Source organism: Hippoglossus hippoglossus, chromosome 3 (genome assembly GCF_009819705.1).
Source record: "Hippoglossus hippoglossus isolate fHipHip1 chromosome 3, fHipHip1.pri, whole genome shotgun sequence".
Taxonomy (NCBI): Eukaryota; Metazoa; Chordata; class Actinopteri; order Pleuronectiformes; family Pleuronectidae; genus Hippoglossus; species Hippoglossus hippoglossus.
In genome coordinates this window covers 20316212-20341957 of record NC_047153.1, presented here as the reverse complement: position 1 = coordinate 20341957, position 25746 = coordinate 20316212, and the positions used below count along the sequence as shown (strand labels likewise).

Below are 25746 nucleotides of genomic sequence, written 5' to 3'. Positions count from 1 at the left end.
CCGGACAGACACAAACAATCTCAGGGAATTTTCTCTCTTCTCCCACATGAACAAAACGAAACAGAAAAAAGTCTCACCTACACTCAAGCCTTCACGCTGTTTGCTTCCCCCACATTCTCAGCTGGAAAACACACAACCTGAAAACTGTGGGTATTTTGCTGTGCTGGTAAAAATCTGATAATACACACTATGCATTATACGAGCAACCTCACTCAGGTCATTCTTCTTCTTCATTTATACATCTACAAGTGGTATTCACAATTCATTTAGAATAATTACATCTGTCAAGAAGCTCATGTTTTGGCCACTGTCTGTTTGTTTGTCAGCAGGATTACTCAAAAATTACTGAAAGGATTTCCATGAAACTGAATGGAAAGATGCGGTGTGAGTCAGAAAAGAACCCAATAAATTTTGGTGGTGGTTAATTTACATTTCTGCCAATTTCCCAGGGAATGATTCATGGAGCTGAAGGAACTGATATCTATGTGTGTGAAATTTGATGCAGTTTGATTGTTGGTCCTTGGTGGATGTGTGAGCTCTATTGAATACCATATAACAGTGCTCATTGTATTAGAGTGCAAGGCAGCCCAGTCTCAGTATTGTTAACAGGTGATCTATTGAATGGTCACATTTGCAGTGCATCCTCTGTTTTATTTTACAGCTATGGTCGCTATGGTGACGTGATAAATCCTGATCTCCAGTTTTTCTTTTCTTTAAACTGCAAGAAAGAAAGAAGACAAAGTGCACTCCACACTTTTTCCTCCATTTCTTTCCAACAAAGTCTCAAAACACTGTTTGATCCAAAAGATTTTTCAGATTCTGTTTTTTTTCCATCAGTATACCCCCCATCCCCCACCCCCCGGTCTGTAAAAGCTATTGTGGTTGTTTTAATGGCCGCCATAGGCTCTGAAAGGAAAGCAAAAGTTTCATGAGAACAATGAAGTGTTCGCTGGACTCACTTACATGCTGATTAAAAGTGCAGTTTCCCAGGAAACTTGATGGGTCGGTGCCACTTTCAACACTGTGTAATGAGGATATCCTTCACAGACGTGAACACATTTCCAACACGTCAAAGGAAAAATCTGCATTAGATTTAATTCAGCACACTGTCAAGAAGCAGAGTAGCTGAGCACCAGACATTTCATTTGGAATAAAGTGTGAGATCAAACTTCTGTTTTAATTTTCATCTTTTGTTTCTGCAATGGTAGAACTATGCAGTTACATATTACTATTCGCGATCTGGATTCTAACTTCTTTCAAATGCAAGAGGAGATCCCAGGAAATTAAGCAGCATGTAACACAATTTTATCACTGAGGACAGTCGTGCTGTTTATTGTTTACTGTCTTTGTATCATGTCAACGTTTTTTTAAGTAACTGGAACAATAATAAGGTTACACACTCATCACAGTGTTAAACTGGTCTAGCTGTTCCCACCCCTGGTGTCTTTAATCCCCCAGGATGAGCAGTTTAAGGATTATTTATTAAATTATGTTAATTTGCTATATTCGTAACTTTTTATTTATGTAATTATTGCTCATTGGTTCTAGACTGAATATGAAGATTGACAAAATGTCTCCACTTCATTACACTATTCAGAAATGAAGGCAATATATCCCAGATAAAAACGACTTCATCTTGTGCATTTGGAACCAGATTCTAGGCAGTAGGGATCGGGGGGGGAATGAGCCACGTGGCGAGCTCCCTACCAATCACAAATCAGTAACATCTGGCAATGATTTCACCCCATTTTTATAGCATCAAATAACTAATCAAAACCATACTCACTGTGTTCTTAGACTTTTTAGTTTGGTCCATATCTGCTAACGTGGAGGAGGCCCGCTGTATGACCTATACTGCAGCCAGCCACCAGGTGGTGATCAAGACGCTTTGGCTTTACTTTTGGGGAACTGTCATGTCATCCATCTTTATATATAGTCTATGGTTCTATCCGAACTGAGAGCATCTGTAAAGGAGAGGATGTCAAGCTGAGCACATTAAAGGTGGAACAGAAACAGTCCTGAGGAAAGTGGGACCAATCAGTGATTGGATTATTGCCTCTTCAGGTTGTTCAGTGTCTATGTTCACTGAACAAAGTGCTCCAGCACTTTGAAGTTGGCTGGTGTTACATCAGCAGTGCTGCTTAATTTCTATTAAACCCTCAGAGGTTGATGCATGGTGGGAAACGCAGGATGTTTTTGTGCAAGTACACCTCATCAGACAGCAATAAGCGATGGCCCAGTTGTCCAGGCAGTCCCACCATGATGTTTGTCAGAATATTCCCTTCACTTGTCCACTTGCAGAGTTTGCAGTATTTCTGGACGCACCCTTGAAAACTCCAAACAGGTGGACAGTTTTTCTGGATTCAGTCCTTTAAGCTTTTCCCTTTTTCAATGGACTCAAAGGCTCAAACTATACATATTGTATTTGACAGTACAATAATTGTATTCATCTAACCTTATGGATGATGCAACTTCATTTTAAGGTTGGCTGAACAAACTTAAATCAAGTATTGTTGCACTTGAGTAATCAAATCAAGTGCTGTATTCATCTTGTGACAGGGGGGGGAGTGGACTGTAGAGGTCTCACTTTTAACAACATAACTCATGCAGTGTTGAGCTACTTCTCTTCCTCTGACTCTTGTTTCTCTTTATAAATAATGCAGTAACTGTGAGAGACTTGTATTTTGGTCAGTAGACCTCCATGACAGCTCCTGTTCTGCATGTGTCGCGATCGTCACCCAGCTGTTGATGAAGATGTCTCTTAAGTTCCCCATCCTGTCTGTCGGTGGACACTCTGTCTACATACTCTTGTAAATTCACCACCGTACACTCCTGAACAAACTTAAGTGGAGCCACCTATCCTGAAATAGGCACAAGAACTCAGGCCTGTGAGCTGTGGGTCAGGATGTCATGCAGCAGAGTGTCGTCCTGCTGTTAATTATTGGTCTCTCATCGGGGGGTGACAACGGCCATGGCTATATTAAACCCCTCACTGGAGTGGGATTTCTGAGACACCCTGACCCCACTGTGGCATTCCCCCTGTTGTCATAGCTCACATGCTTCTCCTGCAATCCTCAGGAATGTGTGTGCAAAAGTCAACATAGTAGTATTATGTATTTTAGTATGTAGTATTATGGCATTTTGTAAGATGGTATACATTAAGACAAGATATTAATAAACACTAACTAATACATCTTTCACGTTTGAAGCTAAATGGCTACGTGCACAGCTGTTCAGAAAAAATGCTCTGTGTTTTCAATGCTTCACAACACAGGATATTTCTTTGAAAGAGGCGCTTACACAACAGCCTGTACATTCTCCAGGGATTTGGTTTGAATTTGAACACGTGAACTTTAGTTGCCTCAACACGCCCTGCCTGTACATCTCTGGAAAGCACTGAAAGCTCGGAGCGAGCTGTCAGAGGACGAATGAGGTAATACTGTTACACCCTCATAAAAACACGCTGTCAAGTGAATGGGAAAACAGAGTATTACATTGCCTTGAATGAATAGCAAACATATGGCAGCTCAAGGTCAAGATCTACTGATGTAACTAACTGTGCACGCTGGTCTCTTTAATGTGTATGCCCCCTTTAAATTCATGCAGTGAAATATGACAAAGTGTTTTTAACCTTATCAGCTCAGTAATAGACAGAAAATATCGGTTTCATTTGAACTATTAGAATAATGTATGTATAAATCATTATTGAGGGACAGCTGTGCTAGCATCACTGAGGCAGACAGACAGGTTCTTTTAACAAAATGCTAACATTAGCATGCTGAAATGGCCATAGCAACAATGTTAACATGCTGAAGTTTGGTAGGTATAATATTTATCATAACGTTCAGCATACTAGAAACACTAAGGTAGTCTGAAGATGCTGGAAAGCTCATTAGATTTGCCCATATTTGGTCATCAATGTCAACGTTTCACCTGATGATGGCACTAGATGAAATGGTAAAACATTCACCAACATGATTACAATTCATCCTAAGCAGGGAATGAATGTTGGCACTGAAATCCATGTTTTTCCAGTGTTTGTTGAGAGGTAATTCAAAACCACAAATGTCAACATCATGGAGGTGCAGAGGAAAGTTAGGTTCATCCTCTGGGGTTCATGAACAGGTTACAACCTTCAGTGCAGTCCGCCTCATAGTTGGTCAGATATTTCTGGTTACTGACTGACATCCTCGTCCATTGAACCATATTGCTCATGCGAACCTTCTTGGACAATCTGATAAATATTTGTGTGTTTGGTCGCAATGTTGGATGTAAATCAAGGGCTTGATTTGTTATGTAATTAAGGGAGTGGGCAGCTCTGTTTTGACTTCAAGTGGGTTTGCGGGCTCGATGTTGTTGTTTCAAAGTTTTACAGTAATCAAGCTGAACTTGATTTTATTATATTTGAGATATTGTGCAGGAAGACTGCCCAGATTCCTGTTGTCCTCCGTCAAAAACTCTGCCCTGCACTCACACTCAGTTACACAACCGTCTTACAGATGAGATCATCATTGGCTCTATTATTTGTAGTTTTAGAAGAAAATTACACTTGATCACAGGAACAGGTCTCAACTCGCTGAGGCCATAACACAGAGCACATGGTTTATTCTGCCTCTTTTTCTCTCAATACTTTCTCTTTAAGTGAATGTCAGTTTCATATTAATCATTGTGCAATATGTTTCTCATCCTGAGAAACAAATGCAGCCATAAATTCTGAACTCATCGTGCTGTTCCAGCTTCAGCCTGCAATTACTGTACCTACAGAGTGGACACCAATTTCCAAAGATGAGTATTATGGATAAATGCACTTAAAATAAAAGGAGTCCGATTAAATGGCACATCAGGCAGAAATTACTCTGCTTTTGTATCTTATATGATTGTCCTATATATGATATAGTATTTGATATCTGACCAACACAGGTTGGGGGGGGGGGGGGGGGGGGAGAGAGAGAGAGAGAGAGAGAGAGAGAGAGAGAGAGAGAGAGAGAGAGAGAGAGAGCAGTAAACAGTGAGCAATCTTAAGTGATGAAGCAGATGGTAATCACAGTCTAGACAGGCCGGGCAGAGAGGAGGCAGCAGGCGACGAGAGATACTCGGCCTTACTGTTAAATCAACCACCCACAGCAGTAACATTTTAAAGCCCTTTTCAAAGACTCCACTGTATATTTTCTGCACCGCAAGAAGCAGGCACTCAAATTATCATGGTAGTGCATCATGATGAACCAACAGCACCAGACTAGAATACTAATACGCTGGCATAGAAAAACGGGGGAGTTTGGTTTAACGCACGTCAACGCATTTGCTGCATTTTACCACACATATTCTGCCTGTTATGTGTACAGCTATTTTTTCTGCTGACATAGAGACAGATGCATATGCTGTGAAAAAGATGTGAGAGAACCTGAAGCAGAGCTTCCTATAAGCACCCTTACAGTGTCCATTGTATTCAATAGTACTTTTCTCTAAACAGGAGAAATTTCCTTCTGTCAATATGTGCAGAGTCATGACTCTTTTACATGACAATCAATAAAAACTCATCTCACTCTGCTGATACAATTTTAGATTTGACACTAATGACCTGCAAGCACATCAAATCACAATGAATTTGTATTGATTGGCCTACGAATAGTTCAGGGTATTGGAGAATGTTTATGTAAAAAGAACTGGATCAAATGCTGCAGAGGCTGCAAGGCTTTATGGGTAGACTGACAGCACAGTCCAACTCCAGTGGAAGGCACTGTTAGGACATACAGACAAATACCAGACAAATACTCTGTGATTACCTCCATGATAAATGATGATCCTTATTAATGAATGAAGTTCATCAGTGATCTTTCATTATGAGGGTATGAGTGTGTTTGTAGGTGGAGAGCTCCACTGTATCAGCCTCTGCAGTGAACCTCCCTGCCACACAGTCTAATGCTGTTACAGTGAATCCATCTGCCTCAATCTAAAAGTTCATAACAGGAACTATGATTTAACAGCAATGAATTGACGAAGAAAAAAAATACTCAAATGAGCCTTCAACGTGTGGACATTGAAAGGCCATGCTGAATGCTCACACATGTTCAGTGGAGTGGTTGCGCCCTCTAGGGTCAGAGTTGTAAATTTTTCTTAGAACGTAAATGCACTCAAACCCTCATGTTGTGATACAGGAGACAGCTTTAAATGGAATAATGCACATTTTTATCTGACTGAGGGAGCTAATGCATTTTCACATATCAAGAGATTAAGTGTTTTTCCCTCTGACAGTAAACTTTTTTCCATCATATGCACTTCACCTATTTTGATTATTGTATAAATGTTGTTAATGTCATAGAAATCAAGTTTTTTGCAGGAATAACTTCTAATATTTGCCTAATATTTAAATAAAAGTGACACAATAATATGATCATTATGAGATATAAAGACAGCAATTTATCAGCAGATTGCAATTGAAGTTGTAGCTGTTCACCAGTAGATGTCAGGCTTAACACAATATTCAGGTGTCGTTTTCTTTATTATTAATGATCTCCTGTATACATCTTCACCGTTTGTGTGATGTTGTCTCTCCTGTGTACTTGTGTGCTGTTGGTCCAACACTCAACACGTTCTCCCCACACTGGTTAAAGACTGAAACCACAAAGATATTGGAGGGCTCTATGCATCACAGTCCGCACACTGGAAAGAGTGCTATTGTAAGGAAATCTGAATAAAGGTTTATAATGTGAATTATACATTTATTTGTGAAATGTTTGTTTAATTTGTGGTCATCATCCATCATCCCTCAATGAGAGTTTGACCATGGTGCCAGTGCTGCTCAGAGCCAGCAGTCTTTTTTCTGCAATGCACAGGTCAGACACACAGCATCTGTATAATAATGCTAAACTGTGCTCGACTTAATCAGAGTTTAAAACAAATTCATCTTAATGCCCTTTATGGGTGTCATGAACCAGCTCCAATTCAAGGCAAAATCGAGGGAGACCGAAATAAGGGAAATGTATTTAACTAAAAATAAATACCAAATCAAAACCCAAACTAAAACCCCACATGGCTGAGAGGAGAGACAGAACTGATCTCTATAGCCGTCTTGTGTTTCAATTGGGAGATTTGTTTGCAGGTGTGGCTTCATTACTCCTGATTCAACTCTGGCTGTGTCCCAAATCACTCACTTACTGAAGTAGGGTTTAGTGAATGTGGCTGAAAAAAGGAATGAAAAAGGCATAAAAACCCAAAAGCCATGAGCAGAGTGGGTAGGGTCAGTATGACACTTATACTAAAGTCTGATGTTGAAACTTGAATCAGTTCAGATTTACTGAAAATTTACTTTTTAGTTGCATTTTGAGGATTATTCAGAGAGGTGGCAGAATTTGTAACTATTTATTTTCAAATGTTCTCGTTGAAAGATAGTGTCACCTGGTGGTTTGTGTTATTGTCATAAAATAATGTTTTACAGTAAAAATTTCAAAACTACTTTGTTGCTCAATATAATATGTTACAAATCATACAAATAAAGATTTATGGAAGTATCCCATGACTATCTCTTAAAAACAGCAAGTCAACACCTCTAGGTAAGATATAATAGTCATACTAAAGGTTAAAGGAGCCAGTTGATAAAAAGAGGTGAGTACTAAGAGATACGGTCTAAATAAAGGTGATGGTTAAGACATTGGACATTTTGATGGAATAAATCAAAGAGATGGACATCCTATTTAGGGGACACCAGTGAACACCAGTAAATCATTATATTTTATGATAAGTTTCAAAAATATATTTGCTTAGTGATACTACACTTGGATGTTTAACCCTCTGGGTTCATGTTTGACACGTAGCTGCCGTTTGCACAGTTGACTGTTGAAGCAGGAAAGTTTATCTGCGCTCAACTGAAATCTGTGTTTAAAACATGTCATCTTTAACGTCACAACTAATTTTAAAGCTGCTTAATACGATACAATATGTATAAACCAGATTAATACAAACGTGAATCAGTCAGTTCCCACACACTGAGAATTTACTTTTTAGATAGAAAGATATGTACTTTATAACCAAATTGGGAAATTGCGTTACAGCAGCATGTCAAGGCCACTGCACATAGAGCGAAGTAGCAATAAAACAGAAACAAAGAATTAAAATAGCTGAAAATAGAATGTAGTAAACATAAATTGTACTAAAAACTGTACATACTCCCTAAGTAAATGATACACAATAAACTACTGGAATACAGAGTAAAGTACAAAATATAATAGAAAAACAAATAAGCCTATAAACAAAGGAATAAATACAAGAGATGACAAACTATGAACAAGTTCCATATTGTGGATTTTTCAATGAGGCCCAATAATTTCTAAGTAGTTTACTTAACTTTTTTTGTTGAATAATTACAGATGAACTATTATTATTATTTCCAGTAGCAGAAGTAGTATTTAAAGCAAATATTCTATATGTTTGACAACATGTCTGCATAGCCATACATTCCAGTTCAGAGGGGCCGGCATAGTGCCACCTGGTGGTTTGTGTTAATGTCATAAAAAAAACATGTTTTACTGAAACAATTATATAAAAATGTTTTTGTTTTGATCTCAAATAACAAATCACACAAACGCAGATGAAAGGAAGTGTCCTCCCCGGGGGGGTCTGTTTGTGTAACACAACAAACCGACAGCCTCATGTCAGATATAATCGTTGATGTGAAATGTTGTGAGGCCACTTGGGGAAAGAACAAATGGTTATTAAGAGATGAAGTGTAAATGCAGATGATGATTAATGGCTGCTGCCGCTGCCGAGTCGCACTAAGTCCGCCTTTTACTTGTGGCGTTGAGGAGGAGCTCAGTTGTTTATTCATTCACGTCAGCCCCTCTCTTCCCTTCCCTCCTTCCTGCTACACACAACGGGGACCCACCGTTGTAACTGTGTTTCCCACGTCCACGTCCACCGCAGCCACGTCGCCACCATAAACCGATTTTGGAACCAGGTGAGTGGAAGGGCTTTCTCTGTGTTTCTGCCCCCGTGTTGCGGACGGCGGCCGCGGCGGACGGTTGTTTTATTCGCCGGAGCGTTGACTTGTCCGGGCCGGCGAGGCGGAGGAGGAGGAGGCGGAGGTAGAGGAGGCGGAGTGCTTCAAGCGTAACTTATTAAATTCCTCCTGAGCAGGACGCTAAATGTAGCCGCCATATGTGTGTGTGTGTGAAGCCATTTTTTTTTTTACCGCCTCTGCGTTTCGTCTGTTTGTTTCTTTTACTGCGGGTTGTGTCTGTGCGTGTCGGTGCGGGGCTCCGAAAACAAATGGTCGATGTAGGTCAGCAACTACAGTCAAAATGTCGTCTTTTCTTTTCTTTTTTTTTCTTCCACTTCCACATTCTCTCATGCCACAAACAGATGGCGTCGAGAGGGGGGATGGAGAGAACGGGGGAAAGAGACGCATAGAGGAGTGTTCGAAGGGGGCTCCGCCAGGCCACATTATATCCCGGGTCTGTCCATCACTTAGCCCAGACCCACCTCCTCATGCCAAATCACTGGAGGCCCAGGTGTCTCCCATGTAGCCCCGTCTTCAACAAAGTTTTCCCCGCCAACTTATCTTATGCAGAGCGAGTTTCTACTTCTTTACACGAGGTTTAATGGTTTTATTTTGAGCCACAGTCCAGGTGTGGAGATAATGTCTGCCCCCCCTGTCAGCCCTGGTGGATGTAATGCACACTGGAGGCCACATTTTTTGGTCACACGGGAGGGGGGGTGGGTGTGGGTGTGGGTATGTTGTTTGGGCCGCACCAGGAAGATGCACTGCAGCAGATAACCTGTAGGTTGCCCGTCTGCCCCAGTGGGTCAGGCTATCACCAGGTTGGCTGCCTCCTCTCTTGAGGGATCATTGACAGGCCACAGGTTCATATCCTCCTCTGCACTAATGACGGCAGTGCATCTCTACGCCGGCTGTCACGATGACTTCCTGTCCCGGTTGTCTTGCCTTTTTTAGTTTCTACTGCTTTAGTGTCTTTTTGTTTTTTTAATGGAATGGAATGGAAAGCCAGAGTGAGTGATCACACTGCTGACCCCATGCATACCTGCCATGCACTGTCTCATCACATAATGTGCAGTGGTGCAACTGCATGCAGCAAAAGGCAGCTGCATACTGAGCATACCAGTTGGCAGCCCCGGGGACTGTAGCTGTGATGCAGCTCAGTGTCAGTCAGTGCAGTTCTTCTGTGGCTGGCAGCGACTGAAAAGATATTTTTGGGTCATCAGATTGATGGTCATTTGCATATAAATATTCAAATGAGTCGACGTCCTTCAGCAAGGTGTCTGTGCCGTGCTGCAGATCTTGCCGTCTGTAATTTTTTTTTTTTTTTGTGGAATGGACCCTCTTTGATATCATTTTGAACAGACAAGAGTCCTGAAATGACACTTTTTTATTGACTTCATCACGTCAGTGCCCAAGGGAGTGAAGGGCGTCAACCACCGCTGTCCAACTCACCCCTATCAGTGTCACTGTAGCCTTTCATCAGAGGATCCCATTTCATTGCTGCTCTTAGGTTGAGCATCCCCACTCATTTGGTTGTATTTTGTTGCCTTAAGTCAAGTGATGTTGGCCTGGTATTTTGTCACTGTACAGTGCACCCCCACCTGCCTTGTGTAGAGTGCATTTCTTGTCTTTTACTGTGCTATTTTCCCTGAATAGTCAGGCAGCTCTAGTGGATAGCCTGTCATGGCTGGAGTGCTCTGCCTCCCTGAATGCAGTTTTGAGGCTCTTTGACTTCCACTGTTTGATGATAATATCTCCAGTCTGTTATTGCTCGAAGGCATCTCTGCAAATTTTAATTTGCTTTGCGAACTTGCTGTCTCTCAGTTGGCTGCTATATTTGTTGTCTTCTGTGTTAACCTTGTGTCAATAGACTATCTTACTGAATTTGCTCTGCCTTTTTGATTTTCATGCAGTGTGGTTTGAAGACATTCAAGTCTTTATTTGGACCAGGCCATGTTGTTTTAAGCGTTGAAAGATTGCTGATGATTATACGATAGTCTTTGACGATGTGTATGATGATCTCATAACCTAATGTAATAATAGTGCACTTGAAAATTTGTCAAGATCAACAAAAAGCTGGCAAGCTGTCAACAATTCAGTTTTGTACTTTGTCTGCAGAATAAATGCCTTCAAGTTTAACAGTGCAGTTTTTTATTTCTTCGTCAGCTTGAGTTGTACAGTGATGAATGAATTTTCCCAAGTTCGGATCGATATTGTGTTATTACTCTGCTGCTGCTACGACACAATCTGTATGCTACTCAGGGGATCATAAACTGTTCACCCATGGATCATCAGTGGGCAGGGTAACTGTGTTGAATGAGGTCCAGCAGGGCCAAACAAAATGCATATCAGGACATCCGCAGTATTTCTGGAAAAGAAACCAATCATCTTTGCAGACTCTGGAAATTAGGCACATCCCTTTTTATAAATGAAATTACTGAAAGTTAAGTTCTCTCTTTTTTCTCCAGCCTTTATCTGGATGTGGGACTGAAGCTGTGGTAAAAGGTTTAGAATAGCCGATGATGGTGTCAGCACATTGCAGTGCACAGTCGTGCTGCAGGCAGGGTTAAAAAAAGAGGCTGATGTTTCTCGAAGCACAAAGACCTAATGTGTAGAGTAGGGCCTGTTGGTTACTGAACGACCTCTAGAGCGTAATGCCAGTTTGTGTGAGCAGTGTGAGTGTAATGTGTAGGCCCATTTAAACACCACAATACTCAGGCCTTCTGGAAACAAGCCCTGCAATGTGGCATTGTTTGAAATATAACAAATTAATTATGTTAGTAAAGCAAGCTGACAGTTTACTCTTTATGGCTTTATTATCAATAAATGCAGCTTGTCTATTTTGAAAGGCAAATAGCACAGCTGTCTTTTTAAATAATATTGTCTGACTGAAAAGAAGCTTAGGTGTATGATTTGTAATCTAAAACAAAAACTACTAAAAACAGGATGGGAACCAACAAAGTGTCACTTATTGATGATTTAACTTGTCTGATGGCAGATTCTTCAACACTCATCCTGTATTTTCCTTGATATCTGTAGCAAATGTCAGCAATAACTTTAAGTCATGCTTGCAGCATGGCAGTGTCAGACTCGTAGTCCAGACAAAAATATCTCAACAACTATTGACATCAGTGATCCCAGAGGATGAATCCTAATGCTGTGGCGATACTCTGAATTGTTCTCTAATGCCATTAAAGGTTGTCATTTTAATTTTGTAGTGAAATGACAACAGTGACAACTGTTTGATTGTGTTGACATTTTCATGACAATCATGGACCACAGGGGATGAATCACTGTAAATTATATAACTTCGCACTTATTCTTTATATCAGTAAACATTTACTGGATGGATGGGTATAGAGTTTGGGCAGATGTTCATGTTTACCAGAGGATGAAGCATTGGGACTTACTCGATCCCCTGACTTTTTTTGCCTTGGTGTCACCATATATTATAAATTCCCACTTATTTGTCATAATCTGTAAATTTCTACTTGGCTCCCAAAGGGTGAATCCTCTTTACTTGGATGATCCCCTGACTTTTCCTCCTGCGTTACCCAGAGGTTCACATTTGTGTTAGTAAGTGAAATGTTACAAAAACTAATGGATGGACTGCCATTGATTTTAGTACATTTATTCATACAGAATGACCAAGGTAATCTGGAAACTTCTCATCTGGTGCCACCATCAAGTAAATTTCCAATACCTTGGTTGATTACCATCACTGCAAAAAAAGAATAAATTCGGCATTCCCATCAACATCAGTTGTACTTTGTCACATTTTCTGTGTGAAACCAGACGACTGGCAAAATAGCTGCTTCTGTGTACTGCCGATAAATAATTTGAGACTATACACTAGTATATTTAACGCAGAATAGTTTTTATGAATCTTAAGTCTTCTCCACGAGGTGTATGCAGGAGAATCTCTTGACAAACTACATAATGTTCATTCGGTGCAAGTCGTGCCTGTAACTTTTGGTCTTGTTGCTGATCTTGCTAAATGCTGTCCTGACCAGCTTTAGCTGTGTGAAGTTATTAGTTGTCTGGTGAGTCATTTTGGGCCTGTCACTCCTCATACTCTGCCAAACTCTCTGCTTGAAAGACATTTTTAGTGTTAAGCTTATTTTGCTTCAGTTAGTCAAAACGTCGTTTTGTACAATCTGCTAATTATTTATGGCTTATTTTTTAATATTCACTGTTTTCACACCTAGAGAGATGCTTATCTTTTTTTCCTCATACTCTCGATAATTAGCCAAGTATTGAATCATGACTGGACCATAATCTTATGGGCTGATCTGGTATAGTGCAGAATATACTGTTTGCAACTATATTCAGTGTTAGCCTTTAGCCTTATGTCACTGCAATCAGCTGTTCACTTAGCTAAATACCACTTTCCAGCATAATGTAGAGCAATGGCCTAGTTCATACCCCCTTCGATGTAATTTTAGCTTTGTGTGTTTGTGCATGCATTGTTTGTATGTGTTTGTGCAAGCTTATCTGTTTTGTCTCTTTCTCTCACCGTCTCTGTTTCACATCCTCTCGATTCCTCCCTTTGCTTTCACACTGTCTCTGTGGCACTGTTCAGGCTTTTGTTATGACACTCTGCAGTACTTCGGCTCATTATCTGAGTAGTTTTACTCTTAGTGATGTTCACCTCTGTGGATGGATTGCAGCCATTTTACAGTGTTGTTTTGATTAACATTTGTTGTTGCTCAGCCATTACTGCTGACATTGACTTTTTGCTAAAAGGCCAAAAAGTTGTGATGTTGTACAAGTAAGTTGGATCAAGTCTGTGAGAGAAATCGCGTCTTCAGATTTCAGTAAATATGATACCTTCAAAATTTTGTTTTTGTAAAAAGGAAAGAATATTCAATACTTAGTATTAAAGGTCCAATGTGTAAGATTTTGGTGAAAGTGATTTATTGGCAGAAACTGAATATAAATCAATCCAAGTGATGTTTTCACTAGTCTGTTTCATCTGAATTGTATGAATTGTTGTTTTCTTTACTCTAGAATAGGCCCTTTTTATATTGAAATATTTTATATTTACATCGAAAGCGGGTCCTCTCTTTGGAAGCCGCCATGTTTTTCACAGTCGTCCAAACTGGACAAACTAAATCCCTTTTGAGTTTTTATGACAACTGAAGGTTACCATAGATTCTATTTCATGTTTAGAAGGGGAATGAGAGGTGAGGGGTATTCAGCTGCAACATGCAACTTCACAACTAGATGTCACTAAATTCTACACACTGAACCTTTAATGTTTTTTTGGGGGGGGATAAATAACAAATTCTCACCACAAGCCACCAAACCATTGATTCTTCTAAAAACAAAAGATACACCCGATTACTGTCATCCCAACCTGCTTCAATGGATACAATCAGATTTGGCTCATATGTGCATTATGCTTGGAATCACAGGTGATAGAGGAGCTCATAGCTCAAGTAATCACATCACATTGAACGGATATTAAATGCTTGGTGTAGCATAATCATAATTATTATTATTAATAATAATAATAATAATAATTATTATCTCTTAGGGTAACATTCACTAGAAATAGAAGTTTCTATTCATTAATATTCAATTAATAGTTTGGTCTGTATAACATACAGTAAGAAATATGTCATCACGAATTCCCAAGGTGATGTCATGAAGTGTCTTGATTTGTATATTCAGTATAAACTTCAAGCGTGAATTATTATATTTCAGAAACATTATCATGAATATTAAGTAAAAAACACGTCAAAATATTTGCTCATTCATTTTATATTGATTAATCGACTAATTATCTGGTACGTTTAGAATGAACTGCTTCATTTGGTAAATGTTCTCATTAATCAGTTTAACTCTGTGCAATGAGAACAGTTAGGCAGCTTTACTTAAGCACTTCGGTGATACGTTTTGGAAACACTGTGAATTTTTGTGGGCTTAGCAAAATACCATAGCATCTTCTTCAAATTGGCAATTGCACCTAAAAGCTGTGGTCATGCTTGATGTATTGGTCATTGTGTGTCAACACGACACCTTCCCTTTTCACACTCGTGCTTGAGGCACAATGACTTGATGCAGTCTTTTCCCAAACGATAAGTGGCGCTGCTGAGAAAAAATCAACCACACTGCCAGAAAAAGGCAAAGTAGAAAAAGAGAAAACAAAATAGAACGATTTTAGCACCAGCTTGTTTCCTCCAGGTGCACTGCTTTCGGCTTGTGAGCAATTCTTTGCAAACCAGTTTTATCCACAGTTTCCTGAAGAATGCCTCGTCTTTACCAACTGTCTTTGTTAATCTCCCTCCAGGAGCCTTCTGAGAATTTGTATGTTCCATTATTTATTACATTATTGATGGGTCCTAGAGATGTCTGTACAGACGGACCTGTTCGAAGAGTATTGCCTCTAGCTCCATCCATGTTGAGCCTGATGCACCACGCAGCAAGTCCAAAAAGTTGGGAGGTGTGCGACCAGCTGAAACAATGCCATAAACAAATAACTTAATTTGCGGTGCGTGCCGCTGTGCATAAGGACAGGACCACTATCGATTAAATGAATTGCATTTAGTGGTTTAATAGCTTACATCTTCTCTGATACATTTTCCGTCTCCTTAGTTTAGTAAAGATCTGTATCAAGGTGCCACATGTGCATCAAGTTCATTCTGTAAGAGAAACGTGGGTTGGGGTGGGGGCAGAACAACAGAGCAGTGAAGGAGTGGTGGGGATGATACTGGAAGAGAAAAGATAAGAACGAAGTGATGAAAATGGGGAAAAGTGAGAGAGGAAAAGGGGGGTGTATCCATGGAAACATGAGGACAGAGTGATGGGTGAGAGGAGGATAAAGGAGCGATTTAGTTTGAAACTGTTAGTTACAAAGCACTGGAACAAAATGGTCGGCCCACAGCAGTATTTAACAAAGCAGCAGAGAACGTTTAGAAGGACTTTAAATTGTGTCTTTTTTCATATTTCCACTCAAAGTGATTCTGTTTGATGGTTCCATGCCGTCATATTTTATTGTGCTATGGCACAATAATTAATTTGTAACATAAGGGTGAAACATGCTATGAATAAAATGACATCTGGTGCTGATGTTTTAATACTGTAGGGGTGCTTTGGATTGAATACAACCAGATTCATCTTCTCTGTCCCCCATCACATCTGTATTGAGAGAATGAGCTGTTCAACAGGCCGGTGTCATGAAACTTTTTTTCTCATATTTAAGGAGAGGAGAGATAAGATGTAAGTGGGAACAGCTGGAGTTAACACACCACGTGTGTGAGAATGTAGGACTTTATTCCCAAAGGACAGCTCCTCATAAATATATTACAATGTATACTTGCCTCAAGTGCTGCAAATGGGATACAATAAATCTGCTATTTACATCTGCTGGAAGCATTGATACATATATCTTAGATAACAATTAATGTTGGTTTCAGATCAAACTTTTTATTATAAAATCATTGTACAGAAAAACAAATGACAAAATTAGGTGAGCACCTCAGACTGTCTTTCCTGATTCTTCTGACTTTGTTTAAATTGAATTTGGGGAATATAAAATAAAGCTTGAAATGTTTAGGGGCCACTGAAGTGCAGGCCAATACGGTTTGACTCCTTGGCCATAGGTGCTCGATTTTGGTGCTCACCACTTCAGTTCTACCTTTAGAAATGGATGCAAATTGACAATTTATGTGCCAGAGCTGGTCTTGATGTTGGTTGGTATTCTTCCCTTAACTGTGATGATAACATTTTTTTCTTCAAAGAACAGGGTGGCTGGTTTACAATACTGAAATAATGTGTATTTTTATTATTTTTGAAAAACACCTATACACTAATACCAAATACAACAATAATTGTAACAACAAAGACACAAAAATGAACAGCTTGCTTAAAATGTGTTGCTCTCTACTTATTTTAAATAATGGAAAAGAGTAACCAAAATCCAAATTCTGTAAAAAAAAAAAAAAAGATACATATATTTATATACTTAAATGTCTATAGGTCATTTAAAGGTTCAGTATGTAGAATTTAGTGACATCTAGTGGTGAAGTTGCATGTTGCAGCTGAATACCCCTCACCTCACCCTCCCCTTCCAAACATGAAGGAGAACCTGTGGCAGCCTTCAGTTGTCACAAAAACTCAAAAGATGTTTAGTTAGACAGGACCTCCTGAGACAGGACCCGCTCCCCATTTAAATATAAAGTATTTAAATGTACAAGGCCCATTCTAGGTTAAAGAAAACAACAATTTGTACAATTTAGATGAAACACACTAGTGAAAACATTACTAGGATTATTTTATATTAATTTCTGCCAATAGATTACTTTCACCTAAATTTTACATACTGGACCTTTTAAATATATGCCATAAGTCAAAATGCCAGAGAGTCATGATGTATAACTGTATGAGGTAACACAATGGTGATTTAGCCTATGGCCCACTGCTGAAAGTATCGCAGTATTATTTAAATATATTTGCTGTATTATGGGTATTTGTGGCAACATTCCTGGAAAAGAACAATATGTTAAGTTATGCTATTGTTAATAATTATCTGCTTATAAATGCTGGACATAGAAATGTTATCATATGATGGACATTTGTTTCTGAGAACAATGCAAACTGAACAATGTCCTGTTGCTGCAGCTTCACATAAAAAGCATTCCACTGGCAAAACACAAGTTGACTTTTATTATGAAATAGTCACAAAAAATGTAATGCTAAGCACACCACTATTGGTGTGAAATATTGTGAGTATGACAGAACAACATCACAAAGAAATACAACTTTGAGGAAACATGCCTTCTTCTTAGAACTGCAGCCTAAAGTCTGATCATAACAGCAGCTTTGAGTTTTAGAGTTGGAGCTCTGAATGGTTAGCTGTCTATTTAGCCTGAAAAGTTATTGCTGACGTGTTCTTTCTTCAAATAAGTTTTTGTTCTCAGTACAACAGAGGACATGAGGTTGGGTCAGTCTGTGTGTGTAGTAATAGTTCTCTGAGGTCAGCACGGTGTGTCAGGACCCTTTGACCTTTCAGAGTGGTCACTTTTAGTGGTGATCATGTTCTGACTTTTGCTAGTTTCATGTCTTCCTTGTTGTGCTCTTGCATCCAAACCAATAATCTAGAACAATGTTTCTGACCCTGTGAAGTCAGCTCCTCTTGTCTATTCCCCTGCTCTTCCTGTGACCTTTGAAGGAATTAAATGATCAATGTGTCATAAATACCAATTCTTATATTATCTGTCTCCCTCCTGAGAGTATAACTATCACCTTGATTTTAAAACGTGGGCACATATTGCAGCTAATCATTAATCAATTTCTCTAGTGCGCAGCATTTTACTCATGTCGCATGAACTTAGATTTTTTTGATACAGATTACTTAAAAGTAATTATCAAAGTATTGGGGCACTTTTTCTCAGCCATGATACTCCAGCTTAGGTTATATTCAGATACTGAGCAGTGGTCTGACACCAGTGCTCTCTGCTCTCTGTGGCGTCCTGCCATATTCTAATTTGTCCCACCAGAGGTTCATGTTGAACCAATTAGTTTTTTGCACATTCATGATAAAAGATCTCTACCTTTGCATTGCTTCATTGTAGAGCTGTATGCAGCGCTACCTGCCTCTTTCCCTCGGCAGCACTGGAAGAAATTCCATGAAGGTTGGCCATCAAAACATCCTCTCAGGCTGAGGGTCAAGCAGTTCTCCACAGACAGGCATTCTGAGACGATGCTCTTACCTGTCACTTGAGCAAATGGTATTCTCTTGTGTGTGTGTGTGCCCCATCACTCCACACAGCCACAGGTCTAATAATGAATATGCTGCACATACTGGTGTTTTATGTCTATTAACCATTTAGGTTATGGCAGGTTTTTTTAGTTAATCTACAGACAATGTTTTTCCCACGACTAATAGATTGGTTGTGGAAAAAAATCAGATCATTGTCTTTTGATTAACTAAAAATCGACCTTAATATCTGGGTTTTGTCTTCAGTGTGAAATGGTACAATTGGCATTTTTCCCGGGTCAAATGACTGTATTAATCATGGGTATTTTCTTGGCCTAAGTTCCTATTGGCAGTGATGTAAACTTGACATGAATGACTAGAAAGATGGACTATGTGCGTACAGTTCCTCCCACTGAATAAACATTATGTCAAAACATCCTGGATTAAGTCGCTGCCATCTTGCTTGGTGATGTCATTTGGGACCAGAGTCGCGCATTAGTGATCTGGGAGTGGAGTTGCAGTATTGTGGTCCTGCTGATACGCCCACCTCGCCAGTTAGATTTACACATCCCACCCCATTTCTATAGCATCCAATAAAATATTAAAACCAAATTTATCAGAAAAAATAACATTTGAATCAAAATCAGCTAAGAGCTTCCTAAAATGACAGAAACCATCTTTAGGAAATATTTGCTTGATGTATAGATTGACTTATTAATGTAGCCCATGTCCAATCAGCAAACATGGAGGGAGTTTATTAGTCATGTTGCAGCCAAACACCAGGGGGCGATCACAATGTTTGGGCTTCACTTTTGGGAGTTGTCATGTCATCCATCTTCATATCGAGTCATTGTTGGACATGCTTATACACCTGTCCCCTGCTCACTATGAATACAAACAGCAGGGTAGGGCTGGGCGATAAAACGGTAAAGATAATTATCGTGAAATAACTTTTCCTCGATAGAAATATAAGACACAGTCGATACAACGTCGATAGAACTGATTCCATCCATGTATTGACAGACAGCCAATGATAATTGGCTGTGCTGAACCAATCGTGGCTGGAATAGAGTTACAGCCACCTCAGGTTAGGTTAACGCACACAACACAGAGCGCAGAAACAGCACACTTGCTAATGTTTGGGCTACTACAGCCGTGCACACCAGTATGTCAGGAGTGGGAGCTAGATGAAAGAGAAAATGACGAAATATAATATATACGAAAACTCGAGCGACAGCGTAACTGAAGAAGACACCCTAACAGACACAGACCAGGGCTGAAAAGACAAGGGCGTTGTTGTAAAGAAGGGTCCATGGAATTCGATAGTGTGGAGACATTTTGGTTATTTAAAGTCCGACAAGAAGTAGAGTAGCGTGCACTGCAAACTGTGTCGAAAGCATTTTCCCACAAAGGCAGGTGATACCACTAATCTTTGTTTACCATCTGAAGCAGAAATGACAGAAATAGTGATTTCATTTATATCGGGATAATATCAATATCGACTGATGTGAAGAAAATAATCGTGATAAGGTTTTTTCCCATATCGCCCAGCCCTACAGCAGGGCCCTTTATACAATCTATGGGCGACACGTAATATGGCATGACTTTGTTAAGTTGGCATGGCTGGCATCGGCAGGCTTTTAATGATTTAATGATTCCAGTTTGCCAAAATGTAAACAAAAATAAGCTTAAACAGAACTACAACCTGTAGCCTGCGTTGTGACTGAGTGAATCCATGGGAACACGGACGAGAGGAGGGGCTGATGGAGGGTTGCAGCTTTCTCAGCCCCTGCAATACAGTGATATCAATCTATGTGTGATAAGATAAAGTCGGCCAATATATCAGTTGTACTGTATTGTTCAGTGCCGCAGCAGATGTGAAAAGTAAAAGATGAGGGCCTTTGGCTGTGACCACATCACAATGTACCTGAATGGAGCTGATGCTAGTTGATTGTAATGTTACTGGTTGTGTGTGTGTGTGTGTGTGTGTGTGTGTCTGTGTGTGTGAGGACTTGTAAAAACCCACAATACCATTCTTCTTTTTCTACTCCTTATGCTGCATCCATGTTTGCGAAACCCACCAAATAGAGCGAGATAGGGTCTGTTCTCTCTTTCTTTTTCTCCCTATTTTTTCTACCTCTTTCTGTTTTTCTCGCTCTAGCTCTCTTCCCCTCCCCCTCTCTCTGTTTCTCTTTCCTCCTCTCTCCCTTTTTCATTCTCCCTCCCTCCCTCCCTTCTTGTCTCTCGCTCTCTCGCCCTTTTTCTGTCTGTCTCTCTCTCTCTCCCTCCCTTTTTTCTCCTGTCTTGCTCTCGGTTTCCATCATGCTTTACCCCTCCCTTTCCTCTCTCTCTTTGCCTCCCTCCCTCCCTCTCTCTTTTTCTTTCTCTCTTCCTCTCTCACGTTGCACACTGCCCCTCCCTCCCTCTCTCTTTCTCGCTCTCACGTTGCTCTCTGCCCCATCTCTCTCTTTCTCTCTCTCTCCCTCCGTCTGTCTCTCTCTCTTTCTCCTGCTTCTCTTGCTCTCCCTTTACATCCTCCCCTCCCCCACTGCTGCCTCTCATTCTCTCTCTCTTTCTCTCTTTACTCTCTCCATTTTACTCACTCACTCACTCACTCACTCACTCACTCACTCACTCACCCTCCCCTCCCTCACTCACTCACTCACTCACCCTCCCCTCCCTGTTCTCTTTATCTCCTCCCCTCCTTCCCCTTTCAATCCCTCTTTCATTCCATCCAATCATCTGTTCTCTCTCTCTCTCTCTCTCTCTCTCTCTCTCTCTCTCTCTCTCTCTCTCTCTCTCTCTCTGCTTCCTCTATTACGCCCCATTTTGTCCTCTGCAGTTTCCCTTTCTCTCTCTGTCTTTCCTCCATGTTCTCTCTATCCTGTTGTTTATCAAACTCCCCCTTGACATTTATGATACAAACTTTATTTAAAAACTGTTTTTTTTTTTTCAACGAGAAAAAACAAACATTTTTGAGGTAGTTTTTTTAACTAAAGCTGCACCATGAACAAAAACCTTTTTCTGTCTCCATGATTTCATATTTGTTTCTCATTTAACACATCCATCTCCGCAGCCGTTTACTGGCCTATATTATTCTCGTTAACCCAAATCATAATCACCGGCATCCTTTAAAAATCTGCCCCCAAGCTAGCAGTCTTTATTCCAACATGGCGGTCGCCTGTTTGTTTATATTCAACAAGTGGCTAACTTGCTTGGCCACAAAACGACCACGAATGGCAGTCGCCATCCTCAGGGAAATGTAAACTAGATGAACCATGTGACCGCCTCACCTCTCAGGTTCACTGACAGCATGGCCTCATGAACACCACTTTTCCCTCTGCACAGCTGGAAGCGTTTGGTCGCTGGTTGAAGATTTACTGGAAGTTAAATGCAAGCATTGGTGCTTGGCATGGATAAGATTTGGCAATATTTCAGTATAATTGAGTTGTGGAATTATAAAGTAGCGCTGTTTTAGGTGCTCGTGATCAAGGATGCGAACGTCCCATTTATTTTCTAAAGAGAAAATCGAATATGGTTTACAGCTGGAGCATCTTTACGGCTTGGATTAGTATATGAAAATCCTTCAGTTAAATTATGAGTAGAAAAGATGAACAGTGTTAGAATGTTAATTTATAAAAAAGCTGAAGCCAGACTACATAAAAATATAATTTGACTGCCACTAACTACGACGACTATCTTGAATTTGGACCTGCGTTTTAATTCACAATGTATGGCTTCGTACTTTTGAGTGACAGTGACTGAGGATCATGGGTATTTGAGTTTGATCCACCAGGCCAAAGTACAGATTATTATCTCTTAGAAATTAAGTCAACAATTAGAACTGCTGGGAGTATCATAAACTGATCCCTACCGAATCTGTGAGAGTCCTGTGTTTCTGTGTTAAATAACATTGAGGATGTTGTCTGCATTTCTTTTGAGATTGGGAATACACAGAATGGGGACACACATTGGGAACCCTGTAATGCAACTGAATTTGAAATCATCACAGTGAAGAAGCTGGAACCAATAAATATTTGTCATTGTCGCTTTATAAATGAATTGAGCAACTTTCACAATTCTCGATTTTTTTGTTTTCTGTTGACTTGACCCACAATGGCGCTATATCATGCCTGACATAAAATACTCCTGTACCACATTGTTCATCACTGGTAGTTTGCACAGGTCAAAGGCAACCTGGTCTGTTTGAACCATGTCAGGCTCTGACATTGTCCTCAGTGCTTTTTATCCACTTACATCTAGAGCGAGTCTGCATCCAGCTGCAGTTTACACCTGCTATCAGAACATGTCTTTGGTCGTATTTCACTTCCTGCTCCCATTTGACTGTATCTCTCGGGAACTGTTACTATGACAGAGAGAAGTTTGTTGTTGTGTGCACAGCTGGAACAGAGGGTTGCAGTATTTACAGTGTGTTTTGCATCAGATAAAAACTTTGTAAAAGTTACTGTTTGGGTCGACTTTCACCGTAAAATAGTCGCAGGAAATTGTGTCGTTGGCGAGTAAACAGATACCAATACTATATACTATGGTTAATCAAAAATGCATCTATGAAAGTGTTTTTGTAAATGTTTGTTCATTTTTGGTATTTTCTGCGTTTTCGGATGGAGGTCTGAAATGTTGAAGATAATAACAGTCCAGTCAGGAGCAGCAGCAGTTAGCAGTTAGATGAAGAGCTACAGGTGACGGGCTGTTCACCTCCAAGGGTGTGAAGTTGCCACAGGTGTCTCCATATCTCCCAGAGCTGTTATCTTCATGATTACCACTTTGAATTTTAAAGGCTATGCAGTGCAAACATCTTGTGGTGTTTTGTGGTTGGCTGAGTTATGATTTATGTGGGCTGTATAGCATAACCCCAAAGAGCATCAACTATTTGTGAAGAGTTCATATTTTTTTATGGAAATTTAGAAATCAGTGTCTCTGAAAGTGGAGACAGGACAACCCCTGCCTGTCACATCTCGGCTCTTCAGTATTTCTGAATATGTGATCTCACACAAAACTGAGAAACACAAAGAAAAATGTTCCCTAAAATATTTGACTAAATCTATTATGTTATCCATGCATTGTTTTAGAAGTCCACCGACTAGAGTGTGGATACTGGACCCGTGCCAATCAGGGCAAACATTTTGAAAGGATTTTCATGTTCGGTTTGGGTTAAGTCACGTTGGCTGGGCTGTATACTTTTTAATGGTTTCATTGGTGAAATGGTGCTCAGGTTGGTTTCAGGCACAAAACACACTATGCCTGTTGGGTTTGAGTGTTGAGTTCGGCAGAAAAGTGCAGCCAGAGCCACACTCTACTGCCAACTAATCAGATGTCTTATTCCATTGTCTGCAAATATCTTATTTTGTCCAGATCCAGAACCAAAAGTTTTTTTATATTTTTAGTTTCAAGCTGTCTTGTGTCCATATACTTTTTTCTCTCTCATCCATTCTCCTCATTACCTTCTTCAGATTTTCTTTAGATTAATTCCTTGTTTTCTTTGGAGTGATAAGTTTCAGTCGTTTCATTTTCATTTTTCTTAAAATGCTATCTGGCTAGCCCGCAGTAAAACACAGGGCTGCCAGTGTCTTTACGCTTCTATTAAAGACAGAGGAGAGCACAGCCTGATATTACTGCAGCTGTGCTCTGTGACATGGGAGGACCCGTGATTGATTGAAAGGGAGGATGAGTAACGTCATGGAAATGAATGTTGTGGCCGTACAGCACAGTGTAGAGAGAACACACCTTCAGCATACCATGCATTGACTCACACACTCTTTAATAATGCACATCAGCATCTTCAATTACAATCAGCCGTCCATTCACAAGAATCTCACCGTCTTTGGAAGTTAGAGGAAAATAAGTTTGTCATTATTTTAGAGCTGTTGGGTTAAATAATTGGTTGCAGAAAATGAATCAGCAACAATTGTAATTGTTTTTTTATTCACTTGCTGAAGCTTCAAAATATGCCGTCTTGCTTTAGTCTTCTGACACTAATGAGGGTTTTTTATTAAGCTATGTTATATTAACTTTTTGAATTCGACAATACCCTGAATTCTTTAATGAAATTTTATAAACCTGAGCAGAGCATCAATCCACACATTTCCAAATTGTTTCTGTCAAAATACATACAAGACAACATGTTAAGTGTATATTTCAATTTTATAGTGTTTTTTACGTTTCTAGAGCCAAATGATCGTATAAATCGATACAAAATTTATGTTTGCCAAAACTTACAATTTAAAGAATAAACAATGCACGAAAAATGTGTATTTATCTTTTTTTAAAATCAATATCAGTCAGACTCTAATATTTTCATATGTAGGTTTACGTAGTTATTTGACTGTTCTACTTTCCTTCTGTTGTTGATTTGCAGCCTTTGTGTTGTCTCAGTTTCATAATTGGCAGGACGTGTGTGACCTTTCTGGACTCTCATGCCACCACTGGCACCGTCTCACAGCTCCACGACTATCTCATCTCTCCACGCATCCCTAATTTCGCTGGTGGTACTCTGGTCACAAGACGACTTGAAAAGAGATGAAAGTTCTTCACACTTGAACCTTGATGTTTCCGAGGACGTAAATCTGTGGCCCTGTGTGTGTGTTTGTGTGTGAGGGATCCACGGTGCATCATTACGAGTCGTACGATACGTTTATTCTCTCCCGTAACTCTTATTCTTCCCTTCATCCATCTTCCATTTCTTCTCCTTCTTTTACCGCATTCTGCTCCACTCTCCCCATCCCCCTCAGTCTCTTTCTCTCTCTCTCTTTTTCTGACTCTCCTCTCCTCTCCTCTCCCCTGCACCCCTCCCATCTCCTTTCCTCCAGTATTCTTTCCTTCCAATCCCTTCTCTCTCTCTCTCTCTCTCTCTCTCTCTCTCTCTCTCTCTCTCTCTCTCTCTCCCCCCTCCATTCACTCTCTCTCCTCCATTCGCTCATCTCCTTGTCAGTCACCTTCCATCTCTCTATCACTCGCTCTCTCTTTGCCTCTCTCTCTCTCTCTCTTTCTCTACCTCTGTCTCTCTCTCCCTTTCTCTTCTTTCTTTGCACTT

The 25746-nt window shown here is 40.0% G+C and overlaps 1 protein-coding gene across 1 annotated transcript in view; it reads left to right on the top strand.

The window, feature by feature from the left end:
• Positions 1-8438: 8438 nt before the first annotated feature.
• LOC117757539 (zinc finger protein 710-like) overlaps positions 8439-25746 on the top strand; it is a 30338-nt gene continuing 13030 nt past the window's right edge. Inside the window, exon 1 of the mRNA XM_034578782.1 lies at positions 8439-8950. The gene's annotated coding sequence lies outside the window, so the exon portion shown is untranslated. The remainder of the gene's footprint in view (positions 8951-25746) is intronic.